Source organism: Epinephelus fuscoguttatus, linkage group LG17 (genome assembly GCF_011397635.1).
Source record: "Epinephelus fuscoguttatus linkage group LG17, E.fuscoguttatus.final_Chr_v1".
Classification (NCBI taxonomy): Eukaryota; Metazoa; Chordata; class Actinopteri; order Perciformes; family Serranidae; genus Epinephelus; species Epinephelus fuscoguttatus.
Genome location: NC_064768.1, coordinates 39,963,565 through 39,983,129, shown reverse-complemented (window position 1 = coordinate 39,983,129; position 19,565 = coordinate 39,963,565). Strand labels below are relative to the sequence as shown.

The window sequence follows — 19,565 nt, the reverse complement described above, 5'->3', positions numbered from 1 at the left end:
TCATTTTGTGGCTCTTTGAAGTCATTTTGTGTCCCTTTTTAGTTGTTTTGTGGCTCTTTTCAGTTTTGTGGCTCTTTGTAGTCATTTTGTGTCCCCTTTTAGTCATTTTGTGGCTCTTTAAAGTCATTTTGTGTCCCTTTTTAGTCATTTTGTGGCTCTTTGAAGTCATTTTGTGTCCCTTTTTAGTTGTTTTGTGGCTCTTTTCAGTTGTTTTGTGGCTCTTTTTAATCATTTTGTGGCTCTTTGCAGTCATTTTGTGTCCCTTTTTAGTTGTTTTGTGGCTCTTTTCAGTTTTGTGGCTCCTTGTAGTCATTTTGTGTCCCCTTTTAGTCATTTTGTGGCTCTTTGAAGTCATTTTGTGTCCCTTTTTAGTTGTTTTGTGGCTCTTTTCAGTTGTTTTGTGGCTCTTTTTAATCATTTTGTGGCTCTTTGCAGTCATTTTGTGTCCCTTTTTAGTTGTTTTGTGGCTCTTTTCAGTTTTGTGGCTCCTTGTAGTCATTTTGTGTCCCCTTTTAGTCATTTTGTGGCTCTTTGAAGTCATTTTGTGTCCCTTTTTAGTTGTTTTGTGGCTCTTTTTAGTCATTTTGTGGCTCTTTGAAGTCATTTTGTGTCCCTTTTTAGTTGTTTTGTGGCTCTTTTTAGTCATTTTGTGTCCCTTTTTAGTCATTTTGTGTCCCTTTTTAGTCATTTTTTGGCTCTTTGAAGTCATTTGTGTCCCTTTTTAGTCATTTTGTGTCCCCTTTTAGTCATTTGTGTCCCCTTTTAGTCATTTTGTGTCCCTTTTTAGCCTTTTTAGTCATTTTGTGTCCTTTTTTAGTCATTTTATGTCCCTTTTAGTCATTTTTTGGCTCTTTTTAGTCATTTTGTGTCTCTTTTTAGTCATTTGTGTCCCCTTTTAGTCATTTTGTGTCCCTTTTTAGCCTTTTTAGTTATTTTGTGTCCTTTTTAGTCATTTTGTGTCCTTTTTAGTGATTTTGTGTCCCTTTTTAGTCATTTTGTGTTCCTTTTTAGTCGTTTTGTGGCTCTTTGAAGTCATTTTGTGTCCCTTTTTAGTTATTTTGTGTCCTTTTTTAGTCATTTTGTGTCCCTTTTTAGTCATTTTGTGTCCCTTTTTAGTCGTTTTGTGGCTCTTTGAAGTCATTTTGTGTCCCTTTTTAGACTTTTTAGTGATTTTGTGTCCTTTTTAGTGATTTTGTGTCTCTTTTTAGTCATTTGTGTCCCCTTTTAGTCATTTTGTGTCCCTTTTTAGTTGTTTTGTGGCTCTTTTTAGTCATTTTGTGGCTCTTTGAAGTCATTTTGTAGTTTTTTTGTGCAGCTTTATAGTCATTTTGCATCTCTATTTAGTCGTTTTGTGCACCTTTTTGTTGTTCTGTGTCACTTTGTGGTGTATTACACCTCTTTTTTGTTGTTTTGTGTCCCCCAGTAGTCGTTTTGTGTCCCTTTGTAGATGCTAATGTATCCTTTAAGTCATTTTTTTTATCTCTTTTAGTTATTTTGTGTCTTTTGTGTAGAGTCCCTTTGTAGTCAAATTTTGTGACTCTTTAAAGTGTGTGTGAGACTGATTTTACATCTCTGGAGTCATTTTGTGTTTTATTGTTGTCTTGTTGTGTCTCAGATTCAGATTCAGTCATTCTTTATTGTTCTCTGTGGAGAACATTTGTTTTCACAGTCTACAATTAAACATGTAGAACAAGTAACACACAAAATATAAACAGACAGGGACATCACAGTAAGCCCTGTATAAGTCTCTGTATGTCTGTTGTCATTTTACTTTAGTGTCTTTTTAGTCATTTCTGTGTCTCTCTGTTATCATAGTGTGTCTCTACGTAGTCGCTCTTTGTCTATGTGGTGGTTTTGCATCTATTTTTTAGTCATTCTGCGTGTCTTTGTGGTAGTCTTGTTTCCTTCTGAAGTTGTTTTGCATCTTTTTAGTCATTTTGTGTCCCTTTATAGTGGTTTGCATCTCTTTCAGTAACATGGTGCAGGTGAGCCAGAGTTCTCAGGTGCTGCTGCTGGTTTAAAAACTGCAGATGAACTTCAGTGTTTAGTTCACACTTGTGATGAAGAGTGGCTATGTGACTCATGTCCAAAGCTCTGTACCACAGCACATCCACACTGGAACTATTCTGAAGAGTACGTGTTGTGCAGCTGTGACAAGAAGGAAATAATTGACAAATACAGGATTGGGATAAGTAGGCAGATACGTTATTGTAAAACACTGATCAGGACCAAAGATGGTCAGGACGGAGCTCAGTGAGCTGCCAACAGTTTTCACAGTCACTTCAAACAGCAGCTGACCCAGGACCCACTGTGGGTCAGAGCCTGTTCAGTAATCCACCCATGCTGTTTAGGGAAACAACATAATCAGGAATCTATGGAACAGTATAATGATGAAACTTTATATATGCTGACAGTCGGGACTAATGTACAGCAGGTCTGCAGAACATGATCTGTTGCTCAGGAGCACAACATGACAATAGGATAAGTTGTGTGTAATTGAAGATCCTTCATTTCAGCCTGTTATGAGGAGCTTCAGTGGCGTTCTGTCTCCATCTGGCAAAGCTCACCCTTGCCTCCTGGTGGTCAGCCAGAAGGTTGCACCACTTGAATCCAGGATGAGAGTTGTGTGTGTTTGCAAGTGTCAGTGTGGGTGTGTCGCTGCCAAGGACCTGTCCGTCTAGTCCGTGTGCGTCCTGTAATCTGCCTGACACGCGCGAGGCCCCCAGTGACTCTCCGTTATTAGGCCCATTAGACAGCTCAGGGATGAGGTTGAATTTTTATTAGCTCAAGTGAATGCCTGCGCATGCGTGTGCGCTTGCATGCGTGTGTGTGATGAGTATGTAATCTGTCTGACACCAGCCAGCCGAGAGGGAGAGACACTCGAGGGATGACGGATAATAACTCGGCAGAACAGAGAGAGCAGCCCAGAATGAGTGGACAGCAGCAGCCCTTCATTCATTGCACACGTTCTTGTTGGTAAATGGCAGCGCTGATGGTAAATCTGTCGCATATAAGTGCGTCCGTTTGACCTTTGAGGTTTCTCGACTCACCACTCTGATCACAAATGTAAAACTCCGGCTGCAGCCTAACTTTATTTGCTGCATTTACTATTCAAGTCAGGCCTCTAATTCCACAACATTCTCTTCTCTCTCAGCCATATCGTCCCATTCCATACTCATTTGTTGCCCCTCTATCATATCACAGTGCATTTCCCAACCAATAAACGGAGGCACTCTTCTGTAGAAATGTATTTATCTTTCACATAAACTCCATTCCGGCTCCACTGGTCTCTCTCCAGTAGCTCTCGCTGGCACTTAATTTCTATTAATGGTTCTGCAACTGGCGCTCCAATCCAATCCACTGCTAGTCAGGGAGCGCATGGAGCGCACATGAGGAAATATGCATAGGCAATTATCCTCTGTAATGTGCACGGGCCCCAACCACTAATGCATCTGTGCTCATTGTGTGGTGCAGGAAACATTGCGCATGCATACATTAACTGTGATGCAGAGGCCAACGTGGAGGGGGAAACGCACGTGCCTAAGTGTGATGTTAGTCAGGTCACATTATTGTAACCATTGAAGTCGCTTTCTTGACAAACAAATGGAAGAACTGGCTGCACAGAAACACACACACACACACACACACACACACACACACACACACCTGGTATCTATCAGTGCAGCACAGCAGCAAACCAGCTCGCGATAATAATCATCATCAGCATTGTCCGCTGAGTAGCTTGTAAAGCCTTGTCTTTTTTTTCCCCCCGAGTGATAGCAACAGTGTTTCTCTCGCTGTGCCATTGTTTCTGGAGAGTCCTCCAATATCTGCTCAGCTGTCAGCTGGTTATAGATTTAACACGGCTCACTGGGACAGTGACAGGAGGCCAATAACAGGCTCCTGGGCTTGTAAAGCCTCCATCTGCAGAGGAAACACAGAGCAAATAAACCCGGAGGAGCCGACACACACGCACAACCCTATTAGAGCTGCTGTAATGACACTGTGGAGTGTGTTCACGCACACCAAGGTGTGTTAAAGTTTTATAGTGTGAGGTCAGTGATGAGGTGGGCTCAGATATGATGGGATGAGGCCTAATAGGGTGTTTTATTGATGCTGTGAGTGTGATTGTGTGTCTGTGTGTGATGATGGTTCTTTGTGTGTGTTTGTGAGCACATGTGAATAAATATTTCCTAGAGATGCCCGTGTGTGTGTGTGTGTGTGTGTGTGTGTCCTCAGCAGTGTAGTAACACTCTGCTGCCATGCTGTCATGCTTATCAGCATCGGCATGGCAGCAGAGTATCAGATCTCTGCAGTTCACTTAAATGTTAAATGTTATGGATGGGGGCCGACCTGATGCATTACACCCAATCCTCCTGAATATTCCGAGATACAGCACACACACACACACACACACACACACACACACACTCGTTCACACATGTAGCCACCTCCTGACCCTGCCTGATATGAAGGTTTACCACCCGTCTCTCTCTGGTGGAACTCATCTACCTTGAAACCTGAATTCCTGCTGCGCTTTCTGCTCGATCAGCTTGTGATTCTTTTACTAGACATCCATCGAGTCCTGTAAAACCCTGAGCAACTATCCCTGTTTTTTCACTTTGCTCACAAGGGCAGTGGATGGAGAGGAAGCCCTCTATTGTGGCCGAGGCAATAGAGGCAAGTAGGCTTCTTTCTGACGAACAAAAGGACCCCAGCAATAGACTGGTCTGTTTGACTCTGACAAGCAGAAGAGAGGGAAAAATGCGCCTTTAGCTTTGTTGATTGCGACAATAATCAATGTAGCACAGTTGAGGAGTGGGCAGGAGGAAGTGAAAGAAATGGGTGAGCTGTGTTTCTAGAGATGAACCAATCGATTGGCTGGTGACTGGAATCAGATGATTTTCAGCTAGATCAGTCATAACTGATGACCGACTGGTCACCAGTCAAAATTACACGCATGCATTTTACGATGGTTCACGTCACAAACAGCAGCACAGATTGTCACAGCCGCTGCAAGCCATTCACAAAAGTTGTACCAGAGTGGTGCAGAAATGAGTCCTAACCCAGAAATGAGTTAGCATTTTAGCACTCCAGCTCCCCTCATCTTGAAGTCAAGGGGTGATTGTTAGATGCCGTAAATAAGGTCTGTGGTTAACACAAGTTTAAAGCCGCAGACAGACGCAGACCTCCTGTCTGTCTCTGTAAGCTGAAACCATTTCCCTCAGTGGAAACAAAGCTTTGATTTACTTTAATTTCACAGATAAGAAACAATAAATTGTGAAGACAATAAAGCCTCCACTAAAATAGCATTTTAAGTCTTGTGTGTGATTTATCCTGGCTTCATATGAGCAGAGGAAATCTCTGCTAGCTGCTAGGCTAATTTATACAATGTAAAATGCCATAGGCTTGTGCTAATAATGTTAGCATGTTGTATTTGTGGAGAAACGTGTTTAGTATAAGACAGTTGTTTTGTCAGTGAACCTTGTGAGTTGTGGCACCAAAACAACCGGACCGAGACCTTCTTGAAGAGGTGGTCTCAGTCCGGTTCCAAAGGAACTCTGGTGCGGTTGGTTTGTGGTGAGAAGGTGTTCCGACCTGGATGTGAAGCAACTGCAGTCACATGACACATTGTTTGGGTTAAACATGAGCATGTTACAGTCCTGGAGGATTATTAATGTGCACCTCCTCCTGTACTGCCTTAATATGCACATTCAGCACATCCAATGCATCAAAACATTGTTTTCTAGTTGGAGCCGCGCCTCGTTTTCAAACTGTATGCTTTGACTAAAATGAACAATGACAGCAATATAGTCCACGATGAGCAGCGCTAAAATCAACCTGCGTAGTTGTCCCTCCATTGTGACATTAGAAAGTGTCACATTTATCTTGCAAGTGTACTCTTCTTCAACGTTTGCTTTACTTCCTGGATTTTTCCCACATGGAAATTCTGACCAATCAAGAGCAGCTTTCTCACACAAGGCATTTGATCTGGTCCTCTTGTAAATGCTGCCGTGAGAACACCAACCAACTCTAGGCAATTATACAACTTTGGAACAACATGAGTCCCTGATTCAGACCAGAGGAGACCACTCTAGGGCTGACAGCAGCCTCAGTCTCATGAGTCGGGTCCATTTGACAGGTTCGGTACCTTATTCCGTGGCAGCAAAAGGTTTTAACTCTAAAGACTGAAAGGACAATAAAATGGTAACCTTGCTTGAGCTGATGGGGAGCTGTCTATCAAGCATGATCTGATGACGCCTTCATCATCCTCAGAAATGGTTTGAGTTGCCACAGGAGATGTTTCTGATCTAATTGTTATGAACATTTATTTTCACTCAGATTTTTGTGAATGCTTAATGAGACACTTGTCTTTGATATCATATATCTATTTACACTCTCTGCCAAATATGTTTGTGTATGCTCTTAATTGTTGTTCATAGAAAGTTAATGTTTCCCAAGGAGAGATGAACAGATTGAAGAGGCCTTGTGAAGATAAGTGCAGCACGTTAATTATTTGCAATATGTTTGTTTTTGTATGCATGTGCTGTACTGTGCACTGGTGTGTGCGCGCGCAGACGTGTGTGTTAAAAGCAGGCCTAAGGGGAATGAAATTCTAGCCAGTGAGCTCCATCCCAGAGCTAAATTACACAAGCCAGCCATGATTTCATGCTTCACTACATTACTTCTCCTTTTTCCTCTGCTCCCTGCACTCTCTCCTCTCCCCTCGTCTCCCCTCCTCTCCCCTCCTCTCCTCTCCTCTCCTTTCCCCTCCTCTGGCTCATGTACCTCTGCTTTAACCCCGCATGGATCTTATCTGGTTAAAGAGCAAAAAGAGGTGAACCACACAAGCCATGCGCCATGAATATTTCATCCGTGTTTGGATTACCATTTTCTCCAAAGATTCATTGTTCAATGTATAATACATGCAGCGTCGCACCTCGGCGCCTAGATCATAACCCCTGCCCCTCTAATCACAGGCCAAGCATGCCCTCACCTAGCCAGCCATGCCAGCACTGTGTGTGTGTGTGTATCAATATGTGTGTGTCAGGAGGGTGCTCTCTGTGTAGGTGGATGCCAGTGTACAGTAAGTGCGTGTATGTTGACACTGTTCTTCTGTGAGCGCACGTTTCTGTGTGTGTGTGCAGGGAGCGCGGGGTTAGAGTGAGGCTAAGACCGGCTCATCTTTCACACACACTCCTCCACCCTCAGGCCGGATTAGATGATGAGGTGGGAGAGTGAGTGAGATTGGAAAGGAAAAATGTGTTGGTAGGAGGGAGAGAAGAGAGCGAGTAACAGATTAAGAGTGAAATTCAAGTCTTTTGGCTGCTGGGCTCGGATCCAGCTTTAAGTTGCGGCTGAAATCTTCTTTCAAATGATCTACCTCCGTTTGGATATACACTGTAGTGTGAGCGCCGTTTCGCCGGCCCACACCGTTTGGCTGATCTGAACGCCTCGCTTTCCCTTCATCTTCTCCCATCTTTCTATCGCTAAATGAGCACTGAATAGAGAAGCGGGTGAGGCTGCATAGATTTGAATGGCTCACTCAGTGGGTGTTTGATGGGGAAAATGGGTGCACGAGTTATTCTGACCTAAACCGCCCGTATCTCTTCATAGCCATAGAAATGGGCTCTTTTAAATGTATAGTTTCTCCAAAATTACCATACAGGTAATTCAAAATAGTGAGGCTCAGACAGGCAGTGAATATATCAAGAGCGTTTGACCTGAGTGCATCTGAGAAATCTCGGCGCATTTACCTTGAGCACGTGTGTGTGTGTGTGTGTGTGTGTGTGTGTACTTGTACATGCCTCATAGTGAGGACCAAAATAATATTTAAAAACAGAATGAGGACATTTTTGGAAAGTGAGGACATTTTGGACAGTCACTCACTTCTCCAAAGGCCTGTTTGAAGGTTAAGACCATACACGGTAAAAATAATGTTTTTTGATTCCCGTGTTGGAGCCTCGAGTTTGGCATTTCAGCCGTCGGCATTTGTTTTTTTGGAGCAAGTTGTGACCATATTTGGGGCTGTGGAGGAGCGAGGGGTGGATCTGACTCAAAGTGGCCGTCATGAAATCATGCGTAACTTTTGAACTAATTAAGCATTAACAGCAGAGTTATAAGAAAAATTCTTATGAAGAAGGAAATTAGCTGTAGAGACCAAACAGTTTTTTGTACCAGGTTGTAAACACGTTTATTTCATTTGAAGTTGGGCATTTTAACATAGAGGTCTACAGGGATTAACTGGCTTCGGGAGCCAGCCTCAAGTGGTCATTAGAGGAACTGCAGTTTTTGACACTTCAGTGTTGACTACAGTTTGGTTAAGACTTGGTTATAGAGTACAGGTGAGAATTAGATTTAGGGTAGAGTGAGGGTAAGGGTTGACATTCATACTTGTGTGTCAGCTCTATGCAGACCCTACGTCATTGTGAGCATTTATACTTGTGCGCTGTGTGTCTGTGTCACTCTGCAGTTACACCTCCAAAACACTGGTGGGTGCGGCCAGGAGTGGGGATTTCAGCACCACGGACAGCGCGTGTAAAAAGACTTGACAAGCATCTCCGTATGTTTGCTGCTAGCGAAATTACACATAATAAATGAAGACAGTGACATATTTTCAATAAAGGTCTGCGTCACTGAGACACTGTGCAGTTACATTTCTGGGGAGGTGCACGTCAGGCTACAGTGTAGGGTACGGCGTCGATTCAATGCAGAAGGCATTAGGCCTTCACTTTTGATGGTTAAGGTTAGGGAATGCATTATGTCAATGAGGGTCCTCACAAAGTCAGAAGTACAAGAATATGTGTGTGTGTGTGTGTGTGTGTGTGTGTGTGTGTGTGTGCTTCCAAAAATGATGTCATCTCACTATCTCGCAGAGGCGTGAAGGCAGGCATCTGACAGATTTTGGCAAAAGCTCATCAAAGAGGAAATTATTCCCATTTATTCCATATCCAGGAATAATCAGAGTGCTAAGGTCACACACTCTCACACACACAGACACACTCTCACACACACACACACACACACACTCCTTGCACGACTGCACGTATTAGTCGCACATATGGATTTAAATTCGTGTTTCATGTGTTTCTTGTGGCAGAAACAGAACTGGAGCCTCGGAGACGTCACATTTGGATTTATCAAGTTGCAAGTTCTGGTTTTTCACCGTCCACAATTAGCACAATTTATCTGTTATGTCAAAGAAAAAAAAGTGATTTAGGAAGAGGGAACTTTTGTCGCTTAACGCTCTCAGAACCAAAGCGTTTACCTTTTTACTCATCAGATTCTGATGAAGGCTCCGCCAGATGAAAGTTGGTGTCTTGTTTTACTTTGAATTAGACTCCCTCTTTGAACGGCTCCTTGTTTGTTTGTGATGGCGAAAAAGCTCGCAGCATTTGTAATCAAACCCCTCGGGGCCGCCTGTCTCAGTTTGGCTCTTCAAACTGCCGTGTGCATCTCATCGTCTTTCTCTTCTTTGTGCTCATCATGAAGAATCTCGAGCTGGGCTCTGACTGCTGTGTTCACCATCCTCTCAGTGTGTGCGGATAAAATGCACTTTTATTTTTTTAAACATGCGACATGCTGTGAGCTGTTGTTGTGCAGTTGAAACTAAGTCATAAAAGACAAGCAAACCACTTGGGAAATATCCATTTAAAGCTGTGGAAATCGTGATCCTCATGTGGCCTCGGGTACAGTTTCAAGTTTGTTGCAGTCATCTCAAATGTCAACACGGCAAAATCAATTAAAAAAACGAGCCATATATGAAGGAAATCGTCCTTTATTTTGACTGTTCACACTGCAGAGAAAAGGGATTCTTATTTTTAACCACATCATACAAAGCTCATGTTTTGTAGTGTTGGCGATGGCAGTGAAGCAGCCATTAGATCCACAGTGACAGATTGCAGAGGCCAGTACCTCAATCTGCCAGCTCTCTTTCTTCTTCATCGTGTTCGTCTTCCTGTCGGACCCGAACGTTCCTGTTTCCTCTCCAGTTTTATTTGGACAGGCTCAGAATTCAGGTGTTTGCTCTTCCTTTTAGGTCCAAGCTGAAGAGCACAAGTGTCCTTGTTCTTGTTCTTTGATTTGCTTTTGGAGTGGAGGTCTCTCCACCTCTTCGCACACAGTGTGGGAACTGGATCACCACGCCCAGCCAGACTGGGTCCAGCTTTGTAGACAGTCAGAGAGAGAAGAGGTGTCGAGGCTGCAGGTGGATGGTTTAAAACCTGATGGTTGTCTGTCACATGTGGGTCTGAACTCTTGGAAAAGATCTACTTTGACTGAAAGGTAAAGATTATGTAAGGGCAGCCATACATGCAGTCTTACCACGTGATGTTTAAGAATTGTCTGTCTCATAGGGATCATGTTTCAGCCCGACATCACCAGATGCAAATGCACATGACTCCAGAACCTGTCAGTTCATTTTTGATTTCCAAAAGGTGTTTTCAACAAGTTATCTAATGGTGGACTGAATATCTATACTCAAGTAGAAATATAAGTATCTCAGGGTCTTGTTCACAGAGCGAGAGTAGAGGCGTGAGGTGGATTGGCGGTTTGGTGCGGCGTCTGCAGTGATGCAGGTGCTGCATTGGACAGTCATGGTGAAGAGGGAGCTGAGCTGGAAGGCAAAGCTTTTGATATACTGGTCCGTCTTCGTCCCAACCCTCACCTATGGTCATGAGCTCTGGGTAGTGACTGATAGAATGAGATTGTGGAAACAAGCAGTAGAAATGAGTTTCCACCATAAGGTGAGGTGAGGAGCGCGGACATCTGCAGGGAGTTCGGAGTAGAACTGCTGCGCCTTCACGTTGAAAGGGGTCAGTTGAGATGGTTTGGGCATGTGATCAGGATCCTCCTGGCCTCCATCAGAATTTCCATGTGGGAAAAATCCAGGAAGTAAAGCAAACGTTGAAGAAGAGTACACTTGCAAGATAAATGTGACACTTTCTAATGTCACAATGGAGGGACAACTACGCAGGTTGATTTTAGCGCTGCTCATCGTGGACTATATTGCTGTCATTGTTCATTTTAGTCAAAGCATACAGTTTGAAAACGAGGCAAACGCGGCTCCAACTAGAAAACAATGTTTTGATGCATTGGATGTGCTGAATGTGCATATTAAGGCAGTACAGGAGGAGGTGCACATTAATAATCCTCCAGGACTGTACCATGCTCATGTTTAACCCAAACAATGTGTCATGTGACTGCAGTTGCTTCACATCCAGGTCGGAACACCTTCTTACCACAAACCAACCGCACCAGAGTTCCTTTGGAACCGGACTGAGACCACCTCTTCAAGAAGGTCTCGGTCCGGTTGTTTTGGTGTGTTCACACCTGCACAAATGAACCGCACTGAGGGGGCAAACCAACGGGAGTATGAGTGAACTGATCCAAACAGGGCAGGCGTGAAAGCACCCTGAGACTCTACAGTGTATTTCCAGATTCAGCCACATCAAAGCTGAAGGCTCAAAACAAGAACTCTAAATGAAATACTATAATCTGTCGTTTAATGGTCTTGTTCTTAACCAATCCAGATGAATGTCTATGGGTCTTTTCTTAATGGGCTTTACTGTAAGCTTGTTCTAAACTCGGTGCAGCGCGGGAGCATCTATTCATAACTCAGGACTTAACACAGAAATCACTCCCCACTGCTCTCTGATATAAATCCGTTTGTATCATTAGACACATGGAAGGATTAGCTCCTAATTAGAATTTTATATACACACCTTCCTCTACAGCGCTCTGTCTGACATACTGAACAGTGTGCGCTGCATTACATTCATCATAATGTAAGCTTACCTCATAAAGTGATTTAGCTCTCTGATAATAGTTGTAATACACGTCCGCCTGCAATTACACACACACACAGACACACACACACGCTCACAGCTCCCCACACTCAATACTTCACCCTGCCTGCCACGACTGGTGCGGTCCATCAATCAGAGTGAGCTGACAGCTATGGCTAATGCTCCCCTTTTATTTAACCGTGCTTCATAATTTACCATCAGATTACTGGGTTTAGATCATATGCAGCATATGTTGTGCTGTTTGTGGTGCTCTGTAATTGTGATGCGCACTCAGAGTCACACAACACTGTCATTTTATGACATTTACTAACAACACGTACACTACCTTTTGCATGTTTTGCATAAACGGTGTCAAGATGACACGCTGATCCATGAAAATGTGCTTTAAGGGATGTTACTATACATATATACATATATATATTTATAATTCTACAAACACAATATGTAGATTTACTCAATATCAATATAAGTGATTTGCCACAACATCTGCACACAGACATGTTAACAACTTTGACAGTCACACTCCATAATTGGCAGGCCGGGGCATGCTTAGTTATTCAGCGATAATGAGAATCGCTTTCTCTCTCTGTGCCTCTCTCTGACAAACGCTCACACACAGCCATATCCTGCAGATGTTCAACAGAAACAGTGATTTAAACCATCAGCTCTGCCCCGTCGCGCCAACTGGACGCGTGCCCGTCCTTCGGTAAGACTTGAGTAAACATCAGTGGAATCATCATCAGTAGAATGAGCGACTCGAGGGGAGAGCGCCGGGCAAGTTTAACTCCAGAGCCGTGAACTTTGATCGACCTCTCTGCGGGCTCGGATCTATCATCTTAACTGAGGCGATCCGGAGATGACAGCCCTGCTCATCCATCATGGGAACTGCTCAGCCCTGACACACATAAAAACCTGAAAGAGCAGAGTCGGACTCCATAGAACAGAAAAGTTTCAATTTGATAAGTTGAAGTTTTCGCAGCTCGTTCAGGACGTCCATCACACCTGTGCGACTTCGCTTTGACTTTCATAATCACCCAAAACATATATATGGAAATACGCTGTGGTGCCCTCTGTTCGGCTTTGCTTTACATTTTAATACGTCTCTCCGTTCTAGCAGGTCTATTTCTTTGTCAGATCCCCTCTGTTCAGGCTGCTGTATCCCTCCATATAGAAAGGTTAAACACACCTAAGCAGAGGCAGTGTGACTGATGCTGGGGCTGTTTCTAAATGTTAATGACACCCTCCGGGCAGAACGCTGTACACCGCAGTATCCTACTGTAGAGTTATAGCGTGGCGGTTATGCTATAGTGGCTCCATCTGTGCACGCACACATCAGAGTGCGTGTGTGATAGGCGCAGACACACACACACACACACACACACACACACACACACTAGGGACGGCCCACTGTACAGCTGGCACGCAGCCAGGAGTCCTTCCACTGAGTGGTCAGGGAGAGAAATCAATCAAACATGGCTTGTCAGGCCCCTGAATCCATTATGGCGGGGAGAGTGGTGAGGCTTGAGTAAACAGGGATGACAAGGAGAGACAATTAGCAAGAATTCAGGCTGTTGTTCGAGGCAAGCTTTGGGATTTGGTAGTCCTGCATGGCCTAGTTTGGCCCACCTCAGCTTAGCTCCGTCAACAGGCTCGACTCGCAGCTTTATTGCCGGTAATTCACTGGCCCTCAGTGTTTTATGCCCGCTCTCTTTACAGCCTTAGCAGGCCAAATCCATTTAAATAAACACCAGTGCTGCAGAATGATGGCCGAGGTGTTTAAAAGCACTGATGCAGGACCAGCACATACACCGCATCACAGCTGGGGCCATTACAGCTTTTCAGGCCAATATAGTGTACAAGTATTAGATCAGACACAGGGGATCTGGCCGAGACTGAGAGCCTCTTTGAGTTTATATACCGTACAGTAGTGGTGTTCATGACTGCTATTGTATAGCGTGTGTTGATTACACCTGCGAACACGCCATAACACACCCATCTGTATGCAGAAGTTATTTGCTGAGAATCATTCTCCAACCTGCAAAAATTAGTCGCAAGATTTGGCGCACTCGCATCAGGAGAGGAACTGATTTAGAAACAATGTGCGGAGAGCTCTCTGTGCGAGTAAGTGCGCGGCCATTACTCATACGTAAACTCATTACATTGGTCTAATAGCTCTGTCTCGTGACTCTGCCGGTGCCTGCCTATATGGAAAGAACATTAGTGTGGCCTATGTATGGAACACAGTGCTGGAGTTCATTCATTCTTCTCTATGGTATGGATCAGACAGATAATTAACTGCAGAGACATGAAGTCATTGTTCAGTTAGAGATATGGGCCGCTCTAATAAGAGCTCACACTGTGGAGCGGCGAGGAGAGAAAGGGATGAAATTATAGGGATGGGTCTGCTAATGTCTGCTGAATGACTCGCACTGTCTCTTTGCACCGCGTGTCACATCCTATGGTCCCTATACGACACTCTTACTGCGTGCTGTGTTCATTTTTTAAGCTTCGTTCCACTCAGAAATGTGTTTTGCTCATTGGTCCTTCACTTGGTGTCTGAGCTTCACTGTGCAGCGCGATGTATGAGCAGACTGTTTTCACATTCATCTGCTGAAGGAGGAAAGTTTCTCACCTTAAATCTCACTCTCACAGCTTGGAAGCTGTCGTGGCCCAGTGTGGAACTTTAACAAGTGTGACTGGGAAACCGGCAACCTCCATCTCATGTCTAAACCAATCAATCAATCAAACTTTATTTTATTATTATTTATTATTATTTAATAGCACTTTTCATACAAACAGAATGCAACACAGACTGCTTCACATAATAAAATCAGTACCTCCTCTCAAACACACACACACACACACACACACACACACACACATAAAGCCAAGCATGTAATGGTAAAGACTAAAATTATAACAGCATTCATAAAGAATGGGAACCAAGGAAACACTATCATAAGAAGGGAAACACCAGAGGAAGGATAGAAACTCAAAACAGAGTCTTTCAGGGCCGACATCACGATGACGTCAGTTTGTTAGCTGCCCCTCCCCCACAGGGCTGTAGGCTACACAGGAGTGTTAAAATGTGTTTGTCTTGTTGTGTTATTGGGAGCCAGAATAGAAGGAGTCATGGCTCAAAACCAGCCGCCACTGCCCGTCAACAAAAACAAAGACAACTATGGTTAAATGTGATAAGACCAAAGGACTGGACGGAGGCCATCATCAAAAATGCTCACATGTGCAAGATTGGCTTCCTGTGACATCATCCATCCACTGAGTGAGAGCATACGGGTCGGCCAGTCTGGTCCCGTTGGTCAGTGTTTACTTATTCAAGTAACACTGGCGGTCCCGGAGAGTGAGTGACCTGACATGGTGCGTTGGTAAATTCAGTCTGACGCTCTACACTAAAATGAGAGCCCTGTTGGTGGAAGAAACGCAGCGTTATATTTCTACATGAATGAACCAACGGTTAAGTTAATCACACATTCACTCCGCTCGGCACTCTGCTGCTCCGTCTCCACAGACAGAGTGTCCAGAGTGCGCTCTGCCACTCTGAGAGTGCGCTGCTCTGGATAACCCAACGCTACATTCACACAGCGCTCCCAATTTATCAACGCACATCGCACCACTCACATCATCTTCCTCCACTGTCTAAAACAAGACAGCAGAACTTGCTAGCTAGCACTAGCTAATGTCTGTGGAGAATTGTTTTGCCTCCAGCTAAGCCCTGCCCACCAAAAAAGGTCATAAAGTTCAATTAAAAGCCAGATTAAAAAGGTAGGTCTTAAGTTTGCTTTTAAAAACATCAACACTCTGTGCGGCCCTCAGGTCTTCAGGCAGCCTGTCCCACAGATGTGGACCGTAGTTATGAAACAATGCCTCAACGTGGGTTTGTTCTGATTACAAGGCCACGACCAGAAGCCCTTAGGGTTCATGAAGGTTCATGCAATAAAAGCAAATCTGATAAACAGGCAGGACTGAGATCATTAAGAGCTTTATAAACCAATAAAAGGATCTTAAGATCAATTCTGAAGCCAATGCAGAGACTTTAAAACGGGTGTAATGCGTGCTCTCTGTCTGGCCTTTGAGTTTTGAAATAACTGTAACTGAGCAATACTTTTTCTGAGGAAGACCAGAATGTAGAGCATCACAGTGATCAATTCTGCAGGTGATAAAAGCATCAGTGTCTCTGTGTCGGCTCGGGAGAGGAAGGGTTGCACTCTGGCAGTGTTGTTAAGATGATAAAATCCAGTTTTGGTTAAACTTCTAATATTTGGTTTAAAACTAAGATTTGAATCAAAGTTAACTCCGAGGTTTTTCACCTGTTGACAGGTTTTAGTGTTGAGTTTCTCTCTCTGAGCTTCAGGACCAATAACTAAGACCTCTGTTTTGTCCTATCTGTTGTTTCTATCAGGTTTCTACCCATCTGTAAAGAAATGCACTCCCGGTCGTTGGACACTAGAGGCATCATCTGTGTGTTTACAGATCTGCAGACACCAGTCACATATGTAAGTGGAAACGAGGCGTTAGGGGAAATGTATCAGAGTAAAAGTATACATTTTATTTTTGAGATGTAGTGGAGTAACAGTGGAAGCTGACAGAAATCTCAAGTAAAACTCAAGTAAAGTACAGATAGAAGTGAAGAGCATAATATTTCCCTCTGAAATGAAGTCGAGTAAAAGTAGAAAGTGGCTTGAAAAGAAAATACTCAAGTAAATGTGTTTAGTTACATTCCACCATTGCACGCCCGCCTTGTGCCTGTACACTTTTTTTACATGGATGTTCCAGTTAGGGAGAAATATTTTTAGTGAAATGATTAAACTCGTTTGTAGAAGAAAAACATATCAGACACAATATGTTATTGAATACGTCTTATAATACGTCTGCATGGGGTCTTTTTTTGTTTGTCGGCTCTGTTACGCTCCATTTGGCGTCTTCAGATCCAAACGAGTCCACGTATAGTAAACTCTATCTACATACACAATATTTGAATGTTTCTTTGTGGTATTATTGGGTTTGTTCTTATCTAAACATCACCCATCTGCTTTGTCTGCTGCTGTAAATGATGCTCAGTGTCTCAGAGCTGCAGTTTAATGTGTCTTAAATCTCATCTGTTGTCTATGTGCAGGGAAAACAACACAATATGTCACAACTGATAAATGAAAGGATTATGGTTTAGATGTAAACAAAGAGATGCTGGGTGTGAAAGGGACGAGAACAGTGAGTAAAAATGAGACGGTTATAATCAGCTCTGCCTCATGTGGACATTCAGGTTTTTTAAAGCCGAGCGAGTTCCCCTCATAAAGTCAAATTTATGTCCACAGCTCGGGTGTTGTCTGGGGCCCCCACAAAAGGCCAGCCTGTGCTTGGCCCGGCCCATAAATCCTAACTTTTCAATTTTTGAATGGACCTCTGTGCGGGGCCCCGGAGCCCCTGTCTGCAAGGCCCCAAATTACAGAACCTCCACAAGCGGTCCAGTAGGAAAACAACTGTGAGGTTTATCACGTAATTCCAAGAACAGGGGAGCCTTCGCACTGCGGGGCCACGGAGGACACGCATCTGAGTTTATTTGGTATTTTAGTGTATTTGCTGAATATATGGCTGCATATATATATTTAAAAGGTTTGAAAATCCACAGCAATTGCATGTCTCAGAGTGCACGGCTGCTTCATTCGATCTGTCCCTGTGGGATAGCTCGCATGTGTGTGGGTCTCTGTGGAATAGCTAATGCATTGTATATATACATGTCTGTGTGTGTGTCTGTGTGCTAGAATATTTATCAAAGGACAACTGCGTGGACTAAAAGCATCAAATAAGCAAAGGCCGCATGCTTTTACACGCAAGCACTGTACTGTTCTTATATTGGTCCCATTGATTCCCGTCCTCTGCACCACGCTGGAGGCCAGCGCAGACGACAGAGACGGGGCCAAGTGGAAGATTATTCAGAATAACATATAGCGCTCTGTGGGTCCAGATAAAAGTGAGTGACAGCATCAGAACAAATGGTGATGAAATGCTTGCATCACGGCGAGCTGATAGCCGTCTCTATACTCGGTATCCTCTCTTCTTACATGTATGATTTATATGGACGCATGGAGGATTTCTTCAAAGCTCTCACATGTTTATGACTCCATAACATCTGACGCATTCCTGTTTACGCTCCCAAGCCACATTTGACATTTTCTGGATATGATGAATCATTAATGATGACCTCAATAGGCTTTCACATCTTTGGCCCACAGATCAATAAAGTGGTTAGGGGAGTAGGTCAGCAGCTCTCCAGAGGTGTCTGTCAGTGTTCGTGTGTTCGTGTGTGTGTCTTTGAGTGTGCCTCCAAACAGTCACACCCAGCAAGCGACTGTAAAATGTTGGTGCTAATTGGCGGCCAAGCGCTGCCCCGTCTCCAGCGCGACGCTCCGGGGCTGGCAGAATTGCGGCTGGTTTTTCCAAGTTTTTTCCAAGCAGTCCCTGCCTGCGAGGCTGTGGGAGTTCCATCCATTATTGATCAGATCCAAGGATGAAAGCAGGAACGCTCAGTGGGGACTGAGCATCTTTGGCCCCACACAGGAAAATAAAAAAAAACACAAAACCAGCCTTGACCACCGACTCTGTGTGAACAGAGACGAGGAAATATCTTTTTTATTTCACATCAGAGTCAGCCTGAGAACCAAACTGTCTGGAAAGTAAATAAGCCGAATTTATGTAAAAGGAACTCGAGGCGTCATGTGCTGTGAATCTTTACTCATCCCTAACATTTAGAAGCCGAATCCTCACTGAGATTTTTTGTACCCAGATGATGACATTGTGTTACGCACTGCTTTGCCAGCCTTGGCAGCCGCTCGGCTCGGTGCTGTTCAATGATTCAGCTGTGTAGAATTGACCTCCACCTCACCTTGGCAATCCTCCCCGACCAAATGGACGTTTGGCAGCCAGAACACACACTGGATATACAAGCATGTGTGTACGCCAGTGATAACACACACCGACTCGCAGAAACACACAGACACACACACACACTCTGGGAAAGGTTACAATGATGCTTGAAACAAAGGGGCAGATGGTTGACAATGATACAGTGCCAGCGTTGGCAAGGTGGTTAAAACATGCATTTCTGTTTGTGTGTGCATGAATATGTTCCTATACGTCTCTGTGAGGCAGCTCTGCACGCCCAACATCAGTCTTAACTTCTCCCAACTGTGTGTTTTCATGATGCAGCTCTGTGTGTTTGTTTTGGCCTGTTGGTGTGTCTCTGCAGTCCCACAGCAAAGCAAAGCGCTCTGCCAGAAGTTGCAGTAATATACTTTGAAATTTTATAATTAGCTGTAAACTCAACCAGTGCTGCTGTTGAATCATCATTTAAGGAAAGAAGGACTCATTTGCACATTTGAAACATTTTTGGGGAAATGGAGAAAGCAAATAAAATTGGTGATATTCACTCTTCTATTTTTTTTCCCATTGAGACATTTTTGGGATACAAACACTGAAGTTATCATCATTACAATTTAAATTTCTGGTGATATGGCAACGCTGGTGTTTGGTGTAGTACCAGCCTGAACTGGACCAAAAAAGGTGCCAGTGCCCTCATTTAGCAGGTGCATGACATCATCATCACATGTCTTGGATAGATTTATATTTATACGCCATCACGTCCTCACTGTGACCTCGTCACATATGGCGTCCAAGGTACCCTGGGTGTGTTGGTTGTTGACGTTCTGGGACGCCGTGTCAACTTCAGCCTGTTACATGCATTGTCTG

General features: G+C 43.9%; 1 long non-coding RNA gene across 1 annotated transcript in view; it reads left to right on the top strand.

The window, feature by feature from the left end:
- Positions 1–18,869, top strand: part of LOC125904642 (uncharacterized) — a 56,020-nt gene extending 37,151 nt beyond the window's left edge. Inside the window, exon 3 of the long non-coding RNA XR_007451515.1 lies at positions 16,225–18,869. This is a non-coding gene — a long non-coding RNA (uncharacterized LOC125904642). The remainder of the gene's footprint in view (positions 1–16,224) is intronic.
- Positions 18,870–19,565: the final 696 nt, after the last annotated feature.